The sequence below is a fragment of the Rousettus aegyptiacus genome, unplaced genomic scaffold (assembly GCF_014176215.1).
Source record: "Rousettus aegyptiacus isolate mRouAeg1 unplaced genomic scaffold, mRouAeg1.p scaffold_m13_p_10, whole genome shotgun sequence".
In the NCBI taxonomy this organism is placed as follows: Eukaryota; Metazoa; Chordata; class Mammalia; order Chiroptera; family Pteropodidae; genus Rousettus; species Rousettus aegyptiacus.
Window position 1 is genome coordinate 36,727,006 of NW_023416285.1, and position 22,751 is coordinate 36,749,756.

The 22,751-nt window shown below is 33.2% G+C and overlaps 1 protein-coding gene and 1 non-coding gene across 4 annotated transcripts in view; both read right to left on the bottom strand.

The window, feature by feature from the left end:
* Nucleotides 1-22,751, bottom strand: part of GRID2 (glutamate ionotropic receptor delta type subunit 2) — a 1,244,053-nt gene that overhangs the window by 638,134 nt on the left and 583,168 nt on the right. The gene's annotated exons all lie outside the window — the stretch shown is intronic.
* On the bottom strand, nt 17,920-18,038 carry LOC118608988. Its single transcript, XR_004953228.1, has one exon. It is a non-coding gene; the product is annotated as a 5S ribosomal RNA (ribosomal RNA).

Genomic DNA, 22,751 nt, shown 5'->3' on the forward strand with positions numbered 1-22,751 from the left:
AAACTGGCTTCTATAAAATTCTGTAAATTTACTTTTGAACAAACAAACTAAACAAAGATGTTAAAAAAATGATGACATGAATAAAAATATATCTGTTGAAATATATATATATGTGTATATATATATATATATATATATATATATATATATATAACATACAATTTGCAATGAACTAATCCTTCCTGTTTCTTGTAGTTCATCAATGAGGATTTAACAATCTCATGCAATTAAAATGAGCATTGAGGTAACATAAATGCTATTCCATTTCATTATATAATTATGCTTTTCTATGAGGTTGATACTAGCATTGAAATATGTGACTTCGGAGAGAAATATATCTATCCAAATATTTAGATCATTGAAAAGGAAATATCTATTTATATTTCAAACTACTCAGCACGCTATTTTGTAGAGATGTAGCAAGTAGTCAGAAACCTATTATTTGTATGGATTTGTATGGACAGAGAAGGCAGAGGAAGATAAGCAAAAAAATTATTTCCCTACAACTTGAAGAATCTGATTTTTATTTTCCCGATAAAGCAAATGAAGTCAACACAGCCATGACAACCTACATGGAAATGGTATCAAATTGACTAGGCCCAGGGGATACAGGCTGCTGCTAACCTCATTAACTGGGGAGCCTAAAATACTGTCAAATTACAGACACAGTGAGGTTTACAAATAAACATCGGCATTTCATGCCAAAGCAAACTCGCTCCATCAAAACATCTAGCTGTGCTTTGACTAAACATAGACTTCCTATTGGTCTTATTTTAAACTATGAGTAGACAAAGAAACAGATCCTTGAGAAAAGAGTAAATTTAAAAAATAACATTTTTTTGGACACTTTGACTTCTATGTGAAAAATATTAAAGATGACAGTGGTCTAAATCATTTGCAAAAAGGAGATCTCAATATAATAGATAGAAGTATCACATTTATATAATTTGTGATCTTATTTTTTCCAGTATTGATAAAAAAAATAGCTTACAAACAAACTTCTAAGAATGCTTTTTTAATTATTCTATTTGGAAAACAGAATGAGAAAAGTTTAAGAACTTTGTGAGTAATAGAACTGTTTCTCTCATTTATCTTTGTAGATGGCATAAAATGTGCATTTAATTAATTTTTTTCTTGACAGACAAATGTTAACAAAACTAGTATTTGCCATATCCATAGTACCCAAACATATGATTTTAACATGTTCCATAACATCCAAGTGTTTATAGTGACCACTGACCAACATAAAATTAAAATAATTCGATTCAATCAGTCAGTGGTTCTTAACTAAGGACATTTGGTGATGTCTACGGACATTTTTTAATATCAGGACTGGGGGACTGCTACAAGCAACTAGTAAATATGCCAGAGATGCTGTTAAACATCGTTTAATGCAAAGGATGCTCCCCTGCTGCAACCAAGAAGCATCCAGTTCAAAACATGAATTATTTTGATTTTAAGGAACCCCATCTTAGCCTGAAATGAAACAACTCATTTGTTCAATCTGATTTCCATTTCAGTCATTAGAAAAAGTTGGAGAAATATGCAAAACTCTTTCTGTTCTAGACTGGAATATTAACATGTTCCTGCATTTCAGACAAGTGTTTAAAATGTTACCAAGTGGAAGAAATCTCCTTGCATGAAACTGATATATTTACATTATATGTACTTGCTCCTCAGCAAGTTCAAATTACTGAGAGCTCCTGATGTTTTTAGAGATAGAATGTTCTTTTTTGAAGAAATTTTGCAAGATAACTGTCTTTTGATTATGTGATCAAGTGCAATGCAAATAATTATATAGTGTCAGAACAGACTGAATACATTGCCATTTAGCTACAATGAATATTGCTGATGTTCTGATACCAAAGTCAACTGAGCAATAACACAATTATTTTAATATATTAAACTTCCATTAAATCCATTGAGTAAAAAAAAAAAAAAAAAGCCCGTATTTAGCAATGAGCCAAATAAAAAATACTTTGAAATCATTGTAGATATTAAAATGTACATATGTAATGGCCTTCAAGAAAACCCAGTGAGTACTAGTATGAAAAAATTTGTACAATATAGAAATTGAGAGGTTTGGGGGACTTTTCTATTTCCTCAAGTAGAACAAAAATTCTTCCTTAGATCATGATTTAAGCAATAATGGCATACAAAGCAGAGGGCTTCTAGGTTACCAACTCCAAACAGAATTGAAGAACAGCTCTTCGAAAAAAAAAGAGCCAATATTTTGTTGGCAAATCCACTGCTTCTCAGTAGTTAAAATATTCTAAGTTCAAATAAAAACAAATGTTGATGAATATAGACATTCCTCAATTTTAAAGGTAAATGAGTAAGAAAATAGTGAATAATGAATGAGTATAAAAAATTAATGTAAAATGTTCCCATGAAAATTATTGCTGAGAAAAGTATAATAAATGTACTCCCTTTACTGTGAAGTATAGCGATGACCCTCCCCCACCCCGCCCAGTAATTTATTCACACACTGATCAACAAATGTTTTTAAAATGGCTTTCGATCATGAAAATATATTTTATTAATAATGTACCTTGTATTAAGAGTGCTTTAGAAGAGATCAACTTAAATCTATCTTTTGTTGTTTAGCTTGTTACTCTAGTTATTAATATTATTAAATTTGAAATTTCACATAGGATTTCAAGTAAATTTTGAGGGCACGTCATCTGAATATTCAATGCGTTATCTTCACTACGGCACATTAACAACCTTTATTTTGGTACAGAATACTCTAAAAAATAAAACTGAAGGTAGAATCCTGCAAAATCAAAGAGAAGGAAAAAATAACAAAAATCAAAATTTTGCAACATAGTTATATACATCCACTTTTAGTGCAATTTTATTTCCTACAAATAAAAAAAAGTGACTTGAATAAAACTTAACTCTGAACAAGCATGTCTGACATAAGAGACATATAGAACTAATATTAAATGCAGGTACCATGAAGCCTTCCCTACTAGTCCTTATCCATCTTTCACATTCAAGGCTAAAAAAAAGATATACTTCTTCTACTGTGTTCAAGATAGGGGAGCTCACAGTCACAATTCTAGTCAATGATACTGAATGAAGCCTTCTGGAAGGCTAGTGGCCCTGATAAAATAAACAAGGCATTCATAAAGATGTTTTTCTTTATCTCTTTTTCTGTTCCCTAAGCTGTCCTCATTGCATTGAAACATGGTCATGTGAGGACGTGAGGTCTGATGCTGCAGAAGTCACACTGTGACCATGAGAGGAAGAACAAGAAAATTCAAGCAAATTCTCAGATCAAGTGTCTTCAGACTTATTGATTTAAGTAATATACATGCTTACAATTTATGTCATTATAGGCCAAGTATTCTGTTTCTTATTGTCAAAAGCTTTCCTATTTGAGACAGAAACACTGAAATATGGGCCTATTAAGCATAAATAACCCTATTTGCATATTAGGAAGCAATAATTCTTGCTGACCAAATATGCTAAGAATTCTCTTTCTCTCAAACACACACACACACACGTGCACACACACACACGCACACACACACGCACACTTCTTGCCAGACCCACTCACTTTTTCAGGTTCCTTTGTCATCTCCCCAAGATTCACTCGAATTATGTATATAAAACTGCACTTACTCTAAATCAGTTTTATTTTTCTTTGCATTCTTAATCTTGCTACCAATATTTCATAAAACTGAAAACTGATTCTTCTTAGGGTTTTGCAGGATTTAACAAATTATGATAAATATGTGAAATCCAGAACAACTTTCTATTACAATAATTAATCCTGGTGGCAGATACTTGTGTTTTAATTGACAGATTTTTTTTAAAAAATAAATGTTATGATTCTAATTATTACATTTTAGAATAATTGAATTTAAACTATTGTACACACAGCAAGATCAATAGCTAGACAACAGATGGGAAAGTTGAGAGTAATACATTCTTTGCTTCCTTAACTATATCCTTACTTGACCCTAGAAAAGTAATTTACCCAATAGTGAGAGGTCAATGACAAATATGTATTCATCATAAGTAGTTTTTATGTAATTGAAAATACCTTCTTTTCAGGTTCCTATGCATACTTATTCTATGTTCTTTGTTTGTTATACTATGTTTTTTAAAATAAATGTAGTCAATTATAACAAAAAGAGTGTTTTATTACTAGCTTACTCTGATTACCTTAGTTTTTAACTACAGGGTGAAAACTGCTAGGATAGAGCCAAGAAACCCCATCCTCTTTATCTACCTGCATTTCCCCCCGAATTTAGAGGATTTTGAGCTGTTTATATACTTGAGTCTTCATATATACTAATCATGGATGAAACACTGGCTTTTCTCAGTTCTCAATTCAGTTCATTTTATAAGTTAGAACTTCTGAAAATGAATAAACCCTTTTTAATGAATACTATCTGAAAAATAAAAAGATATTTATAATTGGAAACAGTATTTGGAAATTCAAAATGGTAAAATCTAGGTGACTCCCTTTATTGTTTACTTCGAAAGCTCAGATTATTGCAATTTGAAGCTCTTGATTCAGGTTTAGTGGAATCTTCGGATATTCTACTCTTATATTTATTTATTCATTTGTTTGTTGGTTTATTTTTCAGTTCACCCACCATTATAATAATCTATTTTCCTTCATTTATATCCCTATTTTAATCAAGCATTGGCTGATTCTGACCTCTTTGTTATCTCCTTTGAGAACAGAAGGTTTATAATCAAGTAAATTAGCAGCATGGTACTTCTTCCAGACCTCTTAAAGTCATAAATAAATCCTTATGGTCAGCTACTTCTAAGCTGCTAATAGAAAACAATACATATGCAGATCTGACCTCCATAAAACAACATCTATAGCTGGAGCATATGTCTTTTTTACATTCCAGAATACTTTCCTTTTTCAGTTTGGGAGGCTTGATATACTCAGTTTTGCATAACGGTCCATCTGTAGCAATTCTACACCCCTGCAGGTTTCCAAACTGCTCTGAAAGATAAAGATGTCACAGCAACAAATATAAACCTATGTGGGACCTTAATGAGTTCAGAAGATGATGGCATCATAATAGTAGCAAAGGATTAAAAAAAGCAGCATGTTGCAAATTAAGAGTAGGAATTCAAAAGATGATTATAGTAGATGAGGGGAGCAAAAAGGGGTTCTTCCATAATCCTACTTGAAGGAATTTACACTGCAAATGAGTTACAAGGGCAGCCTGTAAGCTACATAATGCAAGAAATGTCAGTGAATACATATAACATTATCCCAAAGAATATCTTTGTTTGGGTAGGGGAGGCTGAGACACACCCTTGCCATACACACCTCTCCTGGTGTGATTTACAATCAGGAGGGAATTCACAGTTCTCAGCTTTTCCCTGAGGAGTAAAGGTTTTGAACCCAACATCTAGTACCCAAACCTTTGATTTCTACCTGAGAGAGGCACACAAAACACCTAGCTCTGAAAGTCAAAGAAGCTTGTGTCCCCAAGGCCCACAAGAATATAGCAAACAGGTAAACAGTTCTTAATGTGCTCTCAAGAACTCTCCATGGCTCTCTCCACAGGTCTCAGTTCAGTGTTTACACCCATCTGATTACAAAATGGGCAGAGGATTTGAATGGATATGTTTCCAAACAAGATACATAAATGATTAACAGGTACAGGAAATGGTGCTCGCCATCATTAATTATCAGGGAAATGCAAACAAATACCATGATAACATATTACCTCATACCTGTTAGAATGGCTATCTAACAGACAAGAGGAGAGTGCTGGTGAGAGGGTGAAGAAGAGAGAACCTTTATGCACTGTTGGTGGTAATGTAAATTGGTGCAGTCACTATAGAAAAGTTTTTTTTTGCACAAAAAATTAAAAATATAACTTCCGTAAGGTCCAGCAATTCCATTTCTGAATATACTTCCAAAGAAAATGAAAAAAGAATATCAGAACAATATCTGTATTCCCATGTTCGTAGCAGCATTAGTCACAATAGCCAAGATATGGAAACAACCTAAGTATCCTTCAGAGATGACTCCATCTAGAAGATGTGGTATCTATACATACAATAGAACGCTCATCAGCCAGGAGAAAGAAGGAAACACTGTCATTTGTGACAACATGGATGGACCTTGAGGGCATTATGCTAAGTGAAATAAACCAGACAAGGAAAAACAATACTGAAATACCGCATGGTATCACTTACATGTGGAATCTTAAAAAACAAAAAGTCAAACTTAGGAAAGTAGAGAGTAAAAAAGTGGTTTCCAGGATTGGAGGTTGGGAGAAATAGAGAGAAGTTAGTAAAACAGTACAAACTTTCAAGTATAAGATGAATAATGTCTGAGGACCCAATGTAAAACAGGATGACTATAGTGTATAACACTATATGGTCTATTTAAAATTTGTTAGTTATTCCTAGGTGTTTTATTCTTTTTGTTGCAATTGCAAAAGGAATTGTTTTTCCTCTTCTTTTTCTGGCGATTCATTATTAGAGTATAGGAATACTATGGATTTTTAAAACATTGATTTGGTATCCAGAAACTTAACTTTATTTGCTTATTGTTTCTAGTAGTGTTCTTGTGGAGTCTTTAGGGTTTTTATATAAAGAATCATGTCATCCACAAATAGTGACAGTTTGACTTATTCATTTCCTATTTAGATGCCTTTTATACCTTTCTCTTGCATGATTGCACTTGCTTAGACCTCCAGTGTTGAATAACAGTGCTGACAGCGGACAGCTTTGTCTTGTTCTTGATCTCAGAGATAATCATGCTAAGTGAAATAAGCCAGACAGAAAAAGTTGAAAACCACATATCACTCATATGTGGTATATAAACCTAAAAGCAACAAACAAACAGGACAGAGATTCATTAAATAGATAATCGACTAGTAGTTACCAGAGGGTAGGAGCAGAGGAGAGAGGAGGGAGGTAGATGAGGTAAAAGGGGTCAAATATGTAGTGACAGAAAGAAATCTAACTATGGGTGGTGAACACACAATGCAAGATATATATGCCTTACTATTAAATTGTACACCTAAAACTTACTGGATTTCAGTAACCAATGTCACCATAAAAAGACAAATCATAAAAAAATAACAAATAAAACAAAATAAAATAAAATTTGCTGAGAGTAAAACTTAAATATTTTCACCAAAAAAAAAAAAAAGTAAATATATGGAGTGATGGATGTGTTAATTAACTAGATGAGGGTATCCTTTTGCTAGGTAGTTAGGTAGACTTGAGCTTTGAGGGAACAAAGGAATGAAGGCCCCTCCCAAAGACCTCTCTTAGGACCTCCCTAGAACTCCCATTTTATCATTCTAAATTACCCATACATCCTAAGACACAATGGGTAAGACACCATAAACTAGTGGCTGGTTTAATCTGGCTGCAACTTCATGTGCAATAAATCCTACACTAACCTCCCCAAAACCTACCCTCGTTATACTGTCATAATAATATCATGCCTATGCCTGGAAGTTCATGAACCTAATTATAACAGATTGAATTCTGGGTAACCGCATGTACAATAGGCAAAGGGTTATATAACAGCCAAATATCAATCAAAATGACCCGATGTGCCAATCGTTTAGCACCATTCTTGTAATCAGCCATCATGGCTCAAATATAATACAGACCTCTCACTTCTATGCTGTTACAGTCCTCTTCACTGTAACCCACCCCTCCCTTGGAGCAGACATTAATCATACCTTTTGTTTCCATGTGGTTATAACCCTTTAAGTGTGACCCGCTTCTTTCTTGAAATGTACTTTGAATAAATCTTACTTTTTCTAAATCTCACTGATCTGTAATTCTTTACTGTGTCAGCGAAAAGAACCCATGACCCCTCAGTGCTACTGGGACAATGACAGATTTTAGATCGCCCCAAAGGTAACACTTTTACCATGCACATGTATAGCAAGTCACCACAATGTATACTTTAAACATCTTATAATTTTACGTCAGTTATACCTCAACAAAGCTGAAATTAACAACTAAATAAAGATAATGGCCAACTCTGTTCTTGGGAAATATTGAAAAGCTAAAAAATTAAAAACAAAAACAAAAACATAGTACTCATCTAAATGTGTGTAAAAGAAGCTAAAAATGAGAAAGTGAAGAAAAAAATTGACATTTTATTTTAAAAAACTAGAAATTTTTGGTTGTAAGATCAAAACTGTTTATTTTTCTTCTTACTATGTTTCTGGGTTTTAAACTTTATTTTCTTTTGATTTTTAAAACAATTTAATTTTTTACTAGATTTCTAGTTTCAACGAATGTGACAAATTAGACTTTCATATTCAAAATGCATTTTTTTCTCTAAAACATTCTCTTAACGATAAATTAGATCAGCTAGTATTGAATTAGGCCCAACAAAAGCAGAAAAGAGGTAATAATAAAAAATTATATATATATGTATATGTGTATATATACCTTGAGGGCCAGTTGAACAGTGGTAACAATTAGATTCTATTCAACATGCCTATTGCTATATAATTCACCTTTTGTGATATTACAGTGGGAGGAGCTTATGTTGCTACTTATAGAATTTTGGTAGGAAGGCTCTTTCCTTCCACCAATTATAGCTGATGCTACTTACTTTGAACCAAAAATGTGAGATACTGCTTAAGGAAGTGGACATAGAAAGGTTAATGGGCATTATTTCCATACTTCCAAAACAGCTCCGGATTTAATGAGTGACCCTATGAAGTCAGTGCTGATTAACTGCAGCAACGGTGGGGAAGAATGTAATACTTAGGCTGACCAATGAGACATTCCAGGATAGAAACTGCGACTAATTCCTTTGGAATGAAGAAATGATCCTGGAGTTCCTCTGGAATATCTCATGAGGAGAAGCCCAGGAGAAAAACTGATTTTATAATTCAGAGGATTGGGCTCAGAATTATATTAACTTGAACATTAAAAGAAATGTAATTCTATATTGCACTATATATAAATTAATATGTAACTGCACTATCAACAGTTATACTCTCCATGAAGCAGATGCAATGATGAATAGAGTAAGAGTGTACCGAGATGAGAAACTTGGCCTAACTGATTTAAGTTCCATTATCATAGTAATTTTAAAACTATTTTAAATATTTAAAAGTGTTCTTAATATAATGATACAATTCCAAAGAAATTAAACTATCCTGTAAATTAAGACATCAAAAATAAGTATATTTGCTAAAGACTCTGAGGAAATAAAATATTTATTTTCTACATAAGAACAATTCGTTGCCATCTTTAATACCATTGCCAGGTTGAAACAATTAGAACAAAATGCATGTGCAATAATTGCTTTGAAACAAGATCAGGGAAAGTGGCAGATGTAACAAAAAGGTACATTGCAAAATGACAGGAAAAGAAAAACTGGATGTATAAAAAAGCTCAGAAAAAAAAGGGTAAATCAGTTGCTAATCACATTCACTGTCTTTGTTAGTTCAGGCAGAACACATGATTTTAATGAAGCATTTCTGATCATATCCTTATAGGAATGCCATTTCTATATTCTACTAACTTCTTGCTAATGCTTATTCCTAAGTCCAAATTTATCAAGTCAGGAAAAAAAATAAAATGTCTGAAACTCAAATCATTCAGAAGTAAATTCTAATTTCTCCCCTGTCAATAACTTGTTCAGCAATCTTAGACAAGATGCTGAACTTCTATACTTATGTTATCTCGACTAAAAAGCCGAGAGAATCACAATGACCTATCTTGCACGGCTGATGAAGAGAGCACCCGATAAAAAGGGACACTTTCCAGGCAGGAAGTAATATGTACAAAAAGAATGGTAGAATCTTTGCCTCTTGGCAAGGGGATAGAGAGGAAAGATGACAAACTTTCCCTATGCCTTTGGCAAGCGGTATATGATCTGTCCAAGTGTCCCAAGCTTAAACTCAGTAATGACAACTGCTTTCATTTCTTATTAATCAAGAATATTTTTCTCTCCTCAGGTATTGACACCATAGAACAGCCGTGAAGTCACAGAATTTTTTACACATTCTTATTAATAAGTTTTACTAAAGTCCTTTAACAGATTCTAATGATATTATTGCCAGCAATGGCCATTACTAATGCCAAATTAAGATACTCAAAGACCACGGCAGTCAGTATAAAACTACATTTGTTGCTTAAGAGTGATGTGGAGTACCATTTCTTCAGAATATGTTTACTCACAGCTGAAAATCCCTCAGTGGTATGACCTTTATATTCAACATTTTAAAAGCTTAACGACACTTTCCCCTGGCAGCTTAGAGTAGGAGATAATTCTTTCCCAAGAGAAAATAAAATTAAAATGTTGCAAAGCCTGTTTGAGAAGTGAAGGCAAGTATAATGACAGAAATAATAGGCCAAATAATTACATTAATTGTTTATTCATTTGCAAAGAAGACATTCAATATTTATGGTGTCCAGTTTTGGTCTAATATTTCCATACCTGTAGCTTCATCCAGTATAGGACTATCTAGCTCAAAGGAGAAGCAACCTCCTACTAATTTAATGCAATAACTGAATTTATTCATTCACCTTTAACCTAAATATCTAAAAATGAACAATTTAGTTGGGGGAAAAAACCTTGACATATTTTCAGTTATTCTTTGTAAATCGTTGTTAAGCATCTGTGCGTGCGTGTGCACGCGCGCACACACACGTACACACACACACACACACACACACACACACTCCACACACACACATCAGGTATTATTCTTTGTCTGGTCAAGGACTGACTTCACAGTTCCCATGGCAACCTAGTTTGCTCAGTGCTCTCTTTCAGCAGCTGCTGATTACACTTTGAATTTTATTTGCATTCATGATTAAGGAGGAGTATAGAAGGCTGAGGTAAAAAATTTTTTAAAAGCACTACAAGGATAAAAGACATTTCAATCAATGCTTCTCTGCAGCTTTAATTAAAAATAAAAGAATAAGAGGAGATATCTGGATTTCAGAAACATTTATTTAATGGTTCACTGGTTATTGCAAGAATATTAAATGAAGACACCACTACCATCTTGAACTTCTGCAATTTGCAAGGCTGTACACATTAGTTACAAAGACCATATAGACAATTTTTGTTTTCTAGTAATAGTCTTTCTGCTTTCAGAAAATAATAAATGCATATTTCTATTCTAGGACAAGATTAAGATAAAAGAACAAAATTACTTAGTACAGTATAATTTGTCGAAATCATGCAATGTACTTTTAGGAAAGATGCACTTTGATATAAAATGTCACTTACCCTTGGCTTTTTTATGTTCACAGAAATTTATTCTACCAATTGTAATATTGGAAGAGATAGTACAGTAGTTATTAATGATAACCAGAGTATAAAACAAAAAGACAAGAACTCTGTGGAAACGGAGAACTTTACCAAGTAAGGTTGTACAGTTTTGAAATACTACCTTTGGGCATGTGTTTGTCCTATTACTTAAGAAAATATAATGAATATCAGGTGCATATATCTTTATGGATAGATGTCTTCAAATATAATGAATATCAGGTGCATATATCTTTATGGATAGATGTAGATACTCAGAAGAAGGATTGCTGGGTCACTTGGTAATTCTATTTTCATTTTTTTTGAGGAACCTCCATACTGTTTTTATAGTGGCTCTACCAATTTACATTCCCACCAGCAGTGTGTGGAGATTTCTTTTTCCACACAATCTCTCCAAATATTTGTTTTTACTTGTCTTGTTGAAAACAGCCATTCTTACATATGAAAAGATGAACTACTATCATTTGCAACATGAGTAAATCTTGAGCTAATCTTGTTAAATAAAATAAGTCAGAAAAAGTTGAGAACCATATGATTTCACTCATATGTGTGATATAAAACTGAAAGCGACAAGCAAGATAAACAAACAAAAACTCACAGACACAGACAACAGTTCAGTGGTTACTACAGAGAAAGGAGTAGGGAGAAGTAGATAAGAGTAAAAGGGGTCAAATACATGCTGATGGAAGGAAATTTGACTGAGTGGTGAATGCACAACGCAATATACAGATGATGTATTTTAGAATTATGCATGTGAAATCTGTATAATTTTATTAATCAATGTCACCTCAATAAGTTTGATACAAAATAAAATGTAAAAGAACCACATATCTTTATATTAGTGAACAAAGAAATATTGGATAAAAATATTTTTAATTTTACCATTTAATGTCATAAATATTTGTCATTTTCCATAGTTATCTTGAGATAATTACAAAAAGATAAATATTTCATTCTTTGTAATAAATACATAGTTAATTATTTTACTGAGGGCTTTTGTCTCTGGACAAATTTTGTGTTCAAAATATTAATTTAACATGTTGATCTTTTTTAGAGTATTTTCAGATTCTCATTTGTTAATTTTATACTAATAAAGTACAAATCAATGAAACAATATTTTGAACCACAATTGATGAAAGAGTAAAGAAATCAAGGAATCAAAATAAAATATATAAAAATTGTGATCTTTTATTATTTTGGAATTAAGTATATATATGGACTAGATAATTTAATATTTATTTTTATGAGTTTTTTTATCTGTTCAATAAATGAGGCTGTTTTTAGGTGGCAAAACCATACTATTTTTGTTTTCTACTTTAAGAAAAATATCACTGATTGTAAAAATTGAACAATAATTTTATGTACTTTGCTAATTTAACATAGAATTAAAAATAACTCATCCCACAATAGTTTTGTAGAGCATTTAATCCCATTTTAGTGTTTTCAAAATTATTATTAGAGATGTTGCTTTGTTTAATTTGTCTTATAATATAGCGATCTTCAATCAGATGTGTTCTGCTTTAGAATGCTAGAGCTGTTTCTGAAACCAGCATCCTCTAAGGAGATCGAGGCCTTTTAATAAACTCATGGACCGTATTTAACATGTCTCTCAATAAGTTTGGGTTTTCCCATCATACCAGATGCTGGTGGGTCAAAATTTTCTTCCTATTTCTTCTTAACTGTATTCAGATGAAAATATGCTCCAGATAAGGAAATATCAAGGCTGCCTAAATCTCAGATCCCTGACTATGTTTGTCCATAAACAAATGCAGCCTAAGTCTCATGTAAAGGCTTTGCTTTCTCTTCTTCTGCTTATCTTGCTGTAAATTGTAATTCCTCTCTCCTGTGTCTCTCTCAGTTGCAAAGGTTTATAAGTGGCCAAGAAAATTTTCTACAGATTTTCACATAGACCATAGTTTTGGTGACAGGAGAGGCATTTCTGAAAGTGGCCACCTTTCACTTTTAAGCATCATGTCAACCAACCATGATTTCCAGAAGCCAGTGGCTTGTCACAAATAAGAATTTGTTCAGGAAGTCCCATAGAGAAGGGTTTGATACCCAACTGAGATACCTATACTCTAGGCCAACGGGTAGACTCACAGAAAAACAGAGGGAATACTGTAGAAACTTGAAAGAGACAGGTATGTTAGAAAGCAGAAAAGTATTAGGTGCAAAAGGAAGGATAGAAATTTCTTTCCTGCTTATGAAATGAAGGCAAGTGCTTCTTATATAAGCCAAAAATTTAGAAAAGAGATTATCTGGAACTCACATATTGAATCTGGACCTGAGCTTATAGCCAACTGAGTGGTTCACTCATGACCTACTGGAAACGACAGGGACACCATCATCCTGAGTGAGGCGCCTAACATATTGAGCAAAGACCCCTTACTGAAAAGCCTAGGTATCCTCAGCATATTTCAAAGCTATGACTTCCAGTTTAAGAAAATTTACTCCTTTTCTTTTACTGGAGCCTCAACTTCCAGAGCTTCTCCTCTGAATTGGATTAGAGAAATCTTTGGTTCCAGAGTCTTATTTTCTCCTTACGACCAATCAGATTTTTTTTATTTATTATTTTTTAATGGTACATCTGCATGTCCTAGGAGAGAAAGTAGAATAGCCAACTGGGATTCCCCATAAAGTTTGCTTGGCATTAGAAATCATCGTATATTATGATTTCTGCAGTCATCTGGATGATCTAAAGTAGGACTTGACTACTGGGGAAAAAGTAATTTTTTTTTCCTGTAACAACAATGAACTACTGTTAAATGTTGTTTATATTGATTAAGTTTATTACTATAACTCTATATCAAGCATAACAATTTTAATTGATTTTGAGGTGGGGGGAAGATTTCACGAATTATTGCTGTCACTGTTCCTCGTAAGAGTACACTAACTGGACGGCACAAAAATGCTGTAGTCCAAATCTAATGATATGTATGTAATGAATTATTTTGTCTTCTTTAAAAAAAATAATTTTTCGAACAGCCTTAGATATACAGAAATTTTAAGGAGCTAGTATAGAGAGTTCTCACATATCCCATGCTCAGTTTACCCTATTATTAACATCTTACATTAGTATGATACATTTGTTCCAATGATTGATGAACCAATATTGACCCATTATTTTTAACCAAACAGTTTATTTAGATTTCCTTAGTTTTTACTTAATGTCCCTTTTGTGTTTCAGGATCTCCACCAGGGTACCAAACTAGTTGCCATGTCTCTTTAGGCTTCTCTTGACCGTGACAGTTCCCAGGCATTCCTTATTTGGGATAACCATGACAGATTTGAAGAATACTGGTCATGTATTTTGTAGAATACCTAACTACTGGAATTTCTCTGTTGTTTTTCTCATGGTAAGCCTTCTTGGTTATTGGTAATTGAGAGGAAGGCCACAGAGGTGAAGTGCCATTTTCATCACTTCATATCATGCTATCAAGTGTACTTACTACAAGCATGATTTATGACCATTGATATCTGCATTGATCACCTGCCTGAGATAACATTTGTTAAATTTCTCTACTATAAAATTGTTCTTTTCTCTACTTTAGAATTTGAAAGGCAGACACTATGTGCAGCACACAGGTGTGAGGAGTTATGCTCTCTCACTGTCTGAAGGTTAAGTAGCAATGAAAGTATTTGGGAAATTTGTCTCTTCTCTCCCATTAATTTATTTAGTCATTTATTTATATCAGTACGGGCTCATAGGTATTTATTTTATACTTAGACAATCAATTTTTAACAGATTCCATTACAAGTCTTAAGGCAAATAGGCAAAGCAAAATGACTTAATATAGTGTGAAAATGCTGTCATGGTGTATTCTAAATAAATCTGATTCAGAAATATCATTTGTCAATGAGGGATGAACATTGGAGATGAGGAGGTGTTTCCTCATAGAAAAAGCGGGGAAAATCAATATATTGTTCTTATTGAATGCTACTCCGATTAAAATACTAAATAGGGCAATTCCTCAGAAAACTCTTTCAGAAACTAAAAAGAATCTTGCACACAATTTATATAATTGTTGTAAATATTTAAATCTGTTTCTATAAACTTTCTAAGCCCTAAGATGGTAATGAGTATCATCTGTTGAAATTCCTTCAGCACTCTTTTTTTTTTACCTTGGAATCTTTCATTATTTCTCTCATTCTGTATTGTCCTTTAGGTAAAAGAAAAATCTGAACTTTAAAAAAAAATTCAGTGGGGGACCCTAGCATCTTTATTACAAAAGCTAGATGCGTAAAGAATGACTGGCAGAGATTGTTATTAGTCATCATTGATCATGGCTTCAATGTGGAAAAGATGTAATATCATGAGAGAAAGAAAGAGAAAAACATGTATGAAACTGCAAATATTAGAAGAGTTTTTGACAGTTATAGGGAAATGTTATTTACTTATATAAAGTTTGTGACAATGATTGTTTATTACAAGGATTCAAATATGCAACAAATGTGCAGTGCCTTTTCTACTACTATCTACCTTATATTTTATAAAACTTCCAAGCATTCTCCATGTGTTTGTAACTTTCATTGTCATTTTTTATCAATTTAAACATAGTTTTCTAAGACATCGAGAAGTTAAGCTTGTTCCGTTCTTTCATTTTACTGGTATCATATTAAATTCTAAAACATTAGGACATTAAGAAATTCTTGGCTTAGGAAATAACTACTCATGGCATGGAGTTATTTTAATGGTCTTCATTTCCTCAGAAAGTCTACATAAATACATACACATTGAAAGTGAAAAAAACAAACATAAGAGAATAATGTTTCAGAGAGTAAACTGGTAGGTAGAAACCGTTTGAAGAATGGTCTCCTGATCTGTAAGGCTCAAGTGAGAAATGAGGAAGAACAAGGACAGTGAATAGTACACAGCAGAAGATTCTAAGTTCAAAGTGGAGTTAATAAATAAAAGTTTTGAACCATTGTTACATATGAAGGAGTAAAGCCACGAACTTGGGGAAAACAGACAGCATAGGAACAGATGTAATAGGGATGCGAAAGCTAGAGGTGCTAGGAGGAAAAAGGCGAAGCCAAAGGTAAGGAAGGCACATGGACAAAGGCCAACTAGACACTAGTGTGAAGCATTGTAATCATCTTATTAATTTTAGGTATTTCTGTGGGACTATGTGCGAGGCCTTACAGTTATGACAAATATCTGTGAACATGCATAAAAATTAGACATAATCAAATCTGCAATCTGTCTCTTTCACTGTGTATAGTATCTTATGAGCAGCAGCATCGCAAAAATATCACTATTGTACCACATTCGTGGCCCGCAGAAAAATATAACCCAGGAAACTGGCAGCAACAAATACTGTCTCTCAATAACTATAAAGTAAGAAAGTGCACGTGCTTAAGTTATTAGCTATTTTCTCGCAATTTTCTTTAGCATCTCCTTAAAATTATTTGGCGAGTGTCCTGAAGACATAACACAACTGGGGCTCAGGAATCTACTAATGTGAATCTTTAATTAATATGCTGAAATTCTAACTTTTCATGATGCTAATAATACCTTGCTGTGATAACAAATGCCCTGGAGCACACGTAAGGTTATCATCAACATGTTTAGGGTTTGAATATATAATCAGTAATGCACCTTGTAAAAAGACCCAACCTATTTTCAGAAAATAAAGTATATACAAGAAACAATGATATACAAGGCATGTATGAGAAAAATTGGTAGGCAGAAACCATTTGTAGAATGTTCTCTTGGTCTGTAAGGCTAGAGTGAGTAATGAGAAAGACTCAGGACAGTGTACAGTGCACAGTAGAAGATTCTCAATACAAAGTGAAGTTAATAAATAGAACTTTTGAACTACTGTGATACAATGGAGTACTGTTAATTAACCAGGATGATCAAAGACGCTTAAGCAACAAGGACAACAAATCTTCCAATTTTTCTCTTTGATTTTTCAACATTAATATAGATGATACAAAATCAAATATCACTGTAGATTCACCATAGATCAATTTGAGCATATATTCTTTATAATGCCTATTCTACATGTTTTTCAAAAGATTTCTTCTTTCCTTTAGTTGAAAGAGGTTCTGAAAGGTCTCTTTTCCAAACCTAAAGGACAATAGGAACTTTTAGCTAGGTATTTTTGGTAAGAAAAAAATGATTTAACTAAAAAGATTTTATCTCATCTATAGCCCATTTCTAATTGGCAGCTAAAACAGGCTCTCATAATCCCATACCTGTATCAGTAATTAGTAAGAATGGCCTCTGTTGTCTACTTGCTCTTCTGCCAAAAGTAGCTACTTGGCCTAATGTCTAGTGTAGTTTGGGAATAAATGTGAGGTTATGTCATGATCTCTTTCATGGGGGGAAAATAAAGGGTTTGTTCACAAAAGAACATTGATGGGCTAAAAAATAATTGCTAAAAATGTGATTTCTCTTACTTTATATGTATGTACTATTTCCTCATGGCAAAATCATACGAACCATTGCAAACAACTTGTTAATCAGGTATCATGTTTTCCTTAAAAAATTGATGAAATATATTTCTATATATGATAAAATTTTGTAAACTTATTTTATATGTCCAAAAGGAGAATGAGGTACACTTTTTTAGGTGAAGCAACCCTTGGTTGACATCACAGATTGCAAGGACCTTGTCAGCTTACAATTCCTTATTTGTTATTTTTTACACCTACAGCACCTGGTCTTCCTAGGTGGTCTCCCATCCAAATACTAACCAGGCCCGACCCTGCTTAGCTTCTGAGATCAGATGGGATCGGGCTTGTTCAGGGTGGCATGGCCATAGGCATTGCTTTTATTATTACTTTTGTATTGCTCTAATATATCGATAGTCTTTGAAAACAAATGATATTCTATTTAAAACATTTGGGTTTTAGTGGTGTTATTTCCATGTGCAAAATATAGTAATTCTCAATTGCTGAAAATGTCAAATCCTAGATGTCCTGCTTTGTGTTGTTCCATAATCTGAAATTTACCACATGAAAAAAAATTAAAATTATTTAATAAAATTATTTTAAAATATTAAAAATATTAAAAATTATTAAATTCTATTTTCATATCGAAAACCAGTCAGATTTGCTTCATCCTCAAAGAGTGTGTTTATGTAAAATTAAATTAACACTGGCAGCAAGCTGCACTTTCTTTTTCTAAATGGGAACTGGGTTACAATTTCCCTTACTTAAATTAAACTAGAAATCAATGATTTAAGTCATAAATCTGCAAAGTCAAGTTTCAGAGATAGAATGGCTTCTAAACCAACGACATTTGATATTATTCTAATTAATGGTATTCACATGTGCAAAGAAGGACTATCAGTCAAAAGCGTGTTTGTCATTCTGAAAAATGTGTGAGAACTTGTCATTCTGAAAAATGAATCACGAGAAAATACCTAAGCGTTGTCCTACAAGTTATCCAAAACAGCATTTCTACACTATGATTTATGCATAGTTCTCAGAGAGTTTAGTTAACTTGAGTTTCCCACTGAATGACACACTTTCAGCATGCTGACAAAATCAGATTGCTAATTTAAACTATCTTGAATTCATCAAGGTAATGTCAAACTTTTAAATCCCTTCACTAATAATATCTCATTCACTCAAAAATGAAAATTATCTATTATTTCAAACTTTTAACTTCTATTATGTGAAGCCTGTTTTTTGTTCTGAATTTTGAAATCTCTACCATTAGTTTTCTACCCTTATTTCACTATTTCAGATTTTTCATGTAATCTCTTACAATGTTTCTGACCCCTGTTGGAAACCCTAATAAACATAACCAGAAAAATATAATGTGATAATTGGAATCACAAAGATACCAACCATACAGCTACTTCTAACTATACTAACCTCAAAAATTACTTAAAATTTCATAACTGAAACTTTCTAAAAAAGAAATAAAGTATTGAACTTAACAATCATAAAAATTTTATACATGTAATATTTCAAAAGTGCTCATTCTCAGAATAACAGTGCTCTGAATTTTTGTTGTTAAAGTACACAAATTGGGTAGTCAATCAAGTGAAAATATGTTATCACAGTTAACCAGAAGAGTTAAAACTATACACATTCTAACGAGTTTGGGTCTAATTGTTCTAGCTGTTAATAATTGCCTACTCTTTATGTTGACACAATGTGAATGAGAGGAATAGGAAAACAACACTATTTCTAACCTGTTTTATTAGAATCTCACCAAACTTCAAGGCCAAATTCACATCTCAAATTTGTTGTCACTATCTGGGCCCATTATTACCTTTCAAATTTTAGATTGTACCATTCAAAATCCCTTATAATTATTAGTTACCGCTTTCAGTGTTAGTGATCTTTTCTTCAATGCCTGAATAACCTTTATGAAAAGAGTTCATAAGTGTACTTTTGTTCTTTCTCTCTTTCCAAGAACTTTTCCAGCACTATTAATACAATTATGGAATTCTAGGGGTAGTAGAGACTTGAGAGATCATCAAATTCTATCTTCCCCTTATGTAAATGGGGAAATTAAGTCATAGAGAAATTTAGTGTTTTGTAGATCCTGAAATAAGTGCTGATCTTCAAATTGAAATAAGAACATAATTTTATTTTTGAGTATCTCTTCTCTTTATCAACTGTGCTGAAAAACTAAGAAATATTCAAAAGTACACAATAACTAGAAGAGATATATAGCTTAGGGCCAACAATCTGTAAATATAGTACTTTGGACCTATCCTACTGTAAATCCTTTACCCATTACCACCTTTAGTTAATTAAATTGGTAAAATTTATCTCATGTTATCAACTGTTTAGATAAAACAGAAGAGACATTGTTTATTTTCTTACAGTTTTCTCCCATTATTTAGTATAATTTTTAGTTTTATACTTTCCATTTTCTATTATTATTTAGAACAATTTCATGTCTATACTATAAATGTGTTAAATTGCAACACTGCTATACAAAAATGACAGCTTTAAAGAATACAGAAATTCTTTAATAGTTTGAGGCCATAGAGAAATATAAAATAAGTATTAGTAATAAATCAAGGTAAATGTTACTTGATTTTGGTGATAGCTAAAGGCATTTAAAAGCTGTTTGCTATATATTTTGGCCGATTTGGCTTAACTGGCTAATTTCCTTATCTATGACTATTAGAACATAATAAAGAAAAACATTTTATTCCTTGAAAACAATGATAATATATAAAATGATTTTGATTTCCATTAACATAAGTATATAACTGAATTTTCTTGGGTATTTGTTTTTATACTAAAACATATTATTATTATTTTTTAATAAAGGGTTGTTATATTAACAGATATAAGAGTAGAGAGTGCACACGGGGGTTACAGGTGAGTAGGAGACTCACACTAAATTATAAAGCACGGTATGTAAATGTGCATCTTAACAGCACATGTGGTAGAGGGTTACTTTGCTGGAATCAATGTGCACTCCTAACACTTATAGAAATAAGAGAGATAGACGATTTTTTTTTTTTTTTTGGTGTACCAGATATATATTACTAAGAGGAGAGACATCGTCTTAGATTCCAAGAAAGCTATTAAGCAAATCTTGGCTAAGAGGCTAAGGGACGAATCTACATAGCCACCTGAAATAGAGATTCATTGCTTGCTCAAGGTAATCACAGGAGGGAGGTCTCTAGTGACAGGAATCTCCCAAAGGCCCACAAAGGTACACAAGCAGGCAAAGAATCATCTTTTAAATGCTTCTAGTATCAGAGGCATTGTGATAAATAACCTCTAAGATGGGCCTCGATTCTCCTCATTTCCTAGTAGTCATGCTCTTGTGTTATCTCCACCCCTTGAGAATATGCTCAACCTAATAAATCATTTTTGATGAATACTGCTGAGTGATGGGATGTCACTCTCGAGATTAGATCACAAGACCAAGGCTTCTGTTTTGGGCTCCCCTCTTTCATTTGCTTGCTGTGAGAGAAGCCAGAAGCCACTTTTTGAGCTGCTCTATGGAAAGACCTATATGGCAAGGACCTGATTTTTCTGTTTCAGTGAGCAAGTATTTGAGGCCTGCCAATAGCCATGGCAATGAGCATGGAGGTGAATCCTTCCTCATGTGGGGTCTTGAAATGACAGCTGTCTAGTCAATACCTTGATTGCAGACTTGTGAGAGATCCTGAGCTAAAGGACCAAGTGAAGCTAGGCCCAGTTTGCTGAAACTATGAGATAATTTACATTTATTGTTTTAATCTGCTAAATTTGGGAATAAATTGTTACATAAAAGTTAAACAACTAACACAATGATTAAACCAAATTATGAAAACTAGTTCAAGTAACTTTTATATTCTGTACTCCACTGCCTCAACCCCTATTCTGGGAAACTTAAAGAGATGAGAATGAAAAGAGTGGAGAAAGTTCAGCCTTCCTTCACACATAGAACTGAGCTGAAGAGAACATAAATATTTTATATTATATCTAGTCAGGATTTTTCGATCTAGTCTTGTACCGGAAATTTTATTTTTTAATGAGTGGCAACTATTTTGGTTCCTAAAATGACTGCAAGAACATATACTATCTAAGAATAAACTGAAAAGACATGGGACCTGTCATGTTTTCATGAAGGGGCAGGGAAAGATACCCTCCACTGAACAGCTCTTACGGAGAGACTCTGAACGCAGAATAAAGATACACTTTTCATCATGCTCTAAGTAGAGTGTGTTTAATATACTGTGCATGCAGGGCTCTGGTGATCTTTTCTGTTGAAACATTGGACTGAGATATGTACCTTGGTATTCAGTGCGTTAAAGTTTGCCCAGGATAAAAATGAGAAATGTAATGTAATGTCAAACCTGCAATAAATAAAGGTCACACATTTCCTGAGACATGTTTGGTGAGTATATAAGAGAGCATAGTTAGGACAGAAAACAGTTCGAGCCCAATAGCCGTATATTATAAAAGTCACACTAAATGAGCAACACGGCAACAGTGAAAGCTTTCCCAGGCAGAGTGAAATATTGCTGCACTGTGCGCCACTGATCGGGTTATTACTATTGCTGGCTTGTTTACTACTATTCTGAGTTTTTAATCCCTCAACTTTGTAGCACCAAAGCTTGGTTTTAGAAAAATACCGTATTGACATGTAGAATTTAAGTACAGACAATTCTGAAACAACACAAAACAGACTGACTGTCCTGCGCATATTATTGCTTTATATGTTTGAAAACTACTAATCCTTTTTCTGGCCTTTGAGTTTTCTCTTTATCTGTCTAAATTGGTTATGTTGTAAAATGTTACTGAAAATGTGTTATGTTGCTTCATTCTTCTTTCCCTATGCTGTTCCCCTGCCTCAACAGCCCTGCACACCTCCCCACACCGTGGTAACCCAGAAGACTATAGACATTCCTTCAGAGCAGCTTGAAGGGTTTCTTTCCCCTCTGTGAAGTCAAGCCTTCTAGGCAGAGTCGATCACTCATCTTGGATAGGTATTTTGTCCTTATTGCCATTAGAGGACCAATCATGATATCCTATGACTAGTTGGTTGTCTATGCCCAATATCAATCAC